Raw genomic sequence first — 5,232 nt, forward strand, 5'->3', positions numbered from 1 at the left:
CGATCAGTGGTGTTCATAACACCACAAAATCATCTTTTCTCACTGTTTCATCATCACTGCCCCTTAGGAAGACCAGTTAACAAGCAAGCTTAGAAAAAATTAGCAAATATTCCTCCAAGTCCCTGTGGAACTGACATGTGCTTGCCCTGTGTTTGTTTAGACACTGTGCACTTGCAGTTAGATAAATATAGTGTTGTTTCCAGCCCTATCACAACTCAACTTCCAATTCCCTATAACTGGCTACAATTCAAGACACCATCTAACCATCACTTCCATTCTCTTCTGCCAATGCCTCAGTTCAACCAACTTAACTTCGCAGCATATTGTAATATAACCAACTCCAGGACTTGTTGAAACTCGTCACCCACTTTGCTTTAATTTCCAACTGAACCATTAATTCAGACCACCTCTATACTGTCGAGATACACCCATCTTCTTCCTTCTTGCAAATTCAGAATCCATCACCACTTGTACGAACTTCTCAGCAATGGCAGATGTCTTTTCTTCTTCTCTGATTCATTCATTGTTGTATGTACACTTCTCATCATCCTCCACGTGTATCGAAAGAGACACGTGGAAGGCATGTGAAGCGAGACATCGAAACATGATAGCAGGAATTTCATCAGAAGATGACATCGGTTAGCAGATCTGATGGTCAGGGACAGAGGACCACAGAGGTATGATGGCACAGAGGAGCACCAGATAATACCCCTTGGGTATTAACGCGCCCAATCCTAAGGAAGATCCAAGATCAACGGCCGAGAGGAAGTTTGGCTGACACAGATGTGACCAGACAAAGAGACACTTGTCTGACACGAGCAGACATCCATCTGCCCGCATTAAATAACAAAGAGATATACACGTGTCGATCAGCTCGTGGAAGAAGCGAGGATAACCCTTCGTGTTCAAGCTCAACCCGCGGCCTATACCGAAGACCTCTGCGTAATAGACACAAAGCACAAGAAGATAAGATTACAACGGCACTTCAGAGATGGGACCCACGTTCTCTCCCTATAAATACCCCTCTCCAATAAGAGAGAGGGGGAAGACCATTTTGGAGAGCAATTAGAGGAGAATATAAGAGAGATAAATAGGAAGATTAAGTGATCCATTTACTTCCGCAGACCCATGTATATTCTAAAGTCATTCGACTATCTTTGTAACCATTCAGTACATAGTGAAACACCAAACCCCGTGGACGTAGGCCTTAGTGACGAACCACGTAAATCTGTCTCATTTACATTTTTGCATCTTACATTCTGCATTATACTTCATATGTTTTATATTTGTACTTATTTCATGATTTATTTCCTTGCACGAGCATTCTTTGTGATAATATTCGACTAGACAATGACAAGCCCGAAGGCTTTGAGTCGATGAATCGATATAATCGTCCCATTACGTATACGATGTACGATTCTAGAATTAGGACATATGTGAGTACTGTTTGAGAATACTTGTTTGTGAACACTTGGATGGCCTCGTGATTTATGTGTTCACAATTTGGAGCTAGAAACAGGGACTCTGTCCCGATAAAAGATTTATCTTATCCTGTGATTTCACCTTAGAGCGCGCACTATGGTTGTGCCCTTTTTTGGGTTCAGCGTGCCTTAAAACCTTTTTTATTTTTTGGGCTCATGTTTTTCATTTTCACAAACACCATTTCAAAGGAGACAAACCCGCGGCTATCTATCACCGATTTGCACGTGAGGTGTTTTCTCCAACTAAGACTTAATAATCCATATTCGTGAGTCCTCGTGACAGATCTTCCTTTTCAAGAGTTCTTTTTCAAAAGTAGTCTGAAAACAAGATTCATGATCGTTTATTAAAAGATTTGTATTTCAAAAACTAGACCCATGAAATCTTTGCATTTCTCTTCTATTAAGGGCCCTTGGGCAACTCATTTCCTTCTATTCCAATAGTCTTGCGGGTACGAATGGCGCTAACCCTATCCTCGTGGATATCTTTGGTTCTCCTTATTTATTTCCCTATGCAGGAAAGGAAACATGGAGAAGATACTAGAGGCAGGAAAAACCAAAGCCTCATCAAAGGAGACACCGAGGGTTACCTCGGTCATGACCCACTACACCAAATCCAAGTTTTTGTAATAGAAATAAAGTGTTAGGGAAAAATAAAAGCTAATTTCCCTAACTAAGAAAAATGGTTATGGATAAGCAGTTATATAATGTGTTAGTATTCTATCTAACTCTTTTAATCCATTAGGAAAATTAAATTGGCTAACACATTGTTTCCATTACAATATTTATCCTAACTATTTCCATTTTACACTTCATATTTACTTTGTAATGTAAATTTTGTGTTATTACCATTGCTAACTCTTTCTATTACTATTAAAATGACCACTAAAGAGATGACAAGTGTTTAGTTTTCCAAAATTCAGTAACACGTTTACTCCATTAGGAAATTGTTATATTTTATTAAAAAAAAGAGGCCCCTTCAGGTGATTCCGGGCAGGGATTTCACCTGTAAATGCCCAGTTCCGGTCACCTGAGAAAGCCAGGTTCCGATTACCTGAAATTCTCGGGCAGTATATTCTCAAATTCGAACTATGAAACTGCAAATTTATAATCATTCTTGTTTGTGAAATTACAATACATCCATATATTCATATTCATATCCAGTGAATTTATGTAACCATTCACTAAATTAGAAGGTTGATACACTAGGAAAATATAATGAACAACCTACTTCTATCAGTGTGATTCTATCTAAAGGTTACATCATGCATTAATAAATCAAAAGTACACTACATATGACCGCTCGGATGGTGGGTGTGCAACATTTGAGTCTCCATGTGATCCCTGCGTTCAAACATTAAATCTTTTATGCACAGGAATTTTTTCCTGAAAATAGCAGCAACAAAAAGCTTGGTAATCAAACATGCAGCTAAGACTAATTTGCAGGGGCATAAGTACTCAAATTAATATACAAACTGAAATCTGGTACCTTAGATATCTGATAGAACCAGGAATTAGCATAGCAGTTTGCAAGCCGTGGGATGATGTATTTCTGCATCAAAGACAACAAGGTTTGAGATATCAAGAATTCCTGAATTGTCAATATAAACAAGATAAATCTTTTAAATATGATATTCTGCGTAGACTGAGTAGTTGATTCGAATTAAAATAATGTATCTTACCTCCTGCCTTAAAATCTTAACAGACTCCCTTAAAGGATCAAAATATTTAGTAGAGTGCTGCAATCATTCATTCGCCAGCTTTTTAAGTGCACCTTGTCCTGCAGACGCACATGTTTTAGAGAGCCCAATATCTCGGATAAACTAAAACCAACTCACTATTAAAAGTAGAATGATCAGTTAGCAAATTGATACAGACTGCAGGAGCAACAAGAATTCCTTACCATTATTTGTAAATATCTGTGTTTTGACTCAATGATCATAAGCAAACACCAGCAGCTTCTTTAGATAATTCAGGAGCACCTATGTAACAAAAATGATCAGAACCCAAGCACATTATGCAGATATCTAGATAGTGAAGTTTGTACCCTATTGAAAGTAAGTAATCTAAGCGAGATAATTTAACTCACTCTTTCCTACAACTTTGAGCAACAAAGTAAATATATGTTGGGTAAATTGCTTCTTGCTTTGCATCCAGGTGAACAAAACCAGCAAGAGCCATCTCTCTTAGGACAGGGTGTACTGCCTCAAACCTCTCAGTATCCAACAAAAATAGATAAATTATCATCAACACATCTAGAGTAGCATCACAGAACATATAACCATGAAGAATGATTGATGCTAACCTTAACTCGAGCTGCGGACGCATGAAATGTAAGTCGCATTTATAGCTGAAAGTGGAACCATAAGCTCACCGTTTCTATCCGCGCTATTTAATTTAACAAGATAGCGCGAAAAAATTTCAGGTACATGACATAAAAAACAACAAGTAGTCAAAAACAGACACTTCAAATCAAAACCAACCTCTCCGCTAATTGCAATATGTCCATATCAAATCCATCGACTGGGGATTAAATGATTTTGCATTGATGATGAGTAAAAAACCTTATCCCATGCATACATCCCAAAATCCAGGTCTCCGTGACAGGCCTACACACAACAAAAATGAAATTGCAACTTAACCAAAGCCCTAATGCCAATAAACAACTAATGAAAACTAGTAATTATCCTAAAACATAATGAAACAAAACGAAAACAAAACAAAGTTGCAAAAACTATGTAAATTAACCAAGCAAGAGAAGCAATAATAATGTTCACTTACTGTAATGAAAAATAAGTAATTTCCCTAGATACAATCCATAAATTACTTGCTGCAAGTCCAGTCAATTTATTCACTAATTCCCCGCTTAATGATGCACTTCCAATATTCGTCTTCTCTGACCTAGAAAAATCCAAAATCCAAAATCCAAAAACCCAAGAAATCAAAATACAAAAGTGAAGACGAAAAATTGAAATTGAAACTAAAGATCTTCAATCAGTTTTATAATTGAATCAAACTTCATCCTCCAGTTAAATCTTCAATCGAAGATCCAGATTCAACAAATTGAAAATGCATAAAGATTGAACACAACTGTAACATAAAACTCAAAATTGAGCTAAACCCTATAATAAAAAGTGGTTGAAGAAATAGACGTTAGTAAATCAAATCAGTACTTTCGAATCATTAATCGATTTTTGAGACAAGAATCAAATTTTTTTAATCAGAGATCGGTCAAGGCAAATTTTGGTCCATACTGCACACAAAATCGAAAGATTTCGAGTCACTAATCAATTTTTGAGACACTGATCCGATTTTGTTATAAACTCTGGATATTTCGTTGGATAACAACACAAACTTGTGTCTTCAAGACATTATCAGAATGAGATGCACTTGTCTAAACCAAATAATAGGTTTGGAATAACAAGGCCAATCTAATTTCTATTCGGGAATCCATTTTTAAAACGAGATTGAGGAAATGGAAATAACTGCACAAAATTGGAAGATTACGAGTCACTAATCAATTTCTGAGACATGAATTACAAATTCATTTAAGGTTTGTGACAAAATGTATTTACTGAACTCTGTTTGAATGCATAAACTGGTTACATTTTTGGTTACAGTTGGTTCAATTAACAAAACTCAAAACTAGCTAGTAGAAGGTGCAGTGGTCAGTTCGACCTTGATCATGCGTGATGAAAGAGATTAGCACAAATAAATGAGTTCCAAAGCTTTCTCTACAACAATAGAAACCTAA

General features: G+C 36.6%; 1 long non-coding RNA gene across 1 annotated transcript; it reads right to left on the reverse strand.

Moving 5' to 3' along the window:
• Positions 1-3,780: 3,780 nt before the first annotated feature.
• Positions 3,781-4,381, reverse strand: LOC113309519. Its single transcript, XR_003340641.1, has 3 exons — positions 4,260-4,381; positions 3,962-4,087; positions 3,781-3,866 (listed from the first exon to the last, which is right to left on the reverse strand). It is a non-coding gene; the product is annotated as an uncharacterized LOC113309519 (long non-coding RNA).
• Between the last annotated feature and the right edge of the window lie 851 nt (positions 4,382-5,232).

This window comes from Papaver somniferum, chromosome 9 (genome assembly GCF_003573695.1).
Source record: "Papaver somniferum cultivar HN1 chromosome 9, ASM357369v1, whole genome shotgun sequence".
Classification (NCBI taxonomy): Eukaryota; Viridiplantae; Streptophyta; class Magnoliopsida; order Ranunculales; family Papaveraceae; genus Papaver; species Papaver somniferum.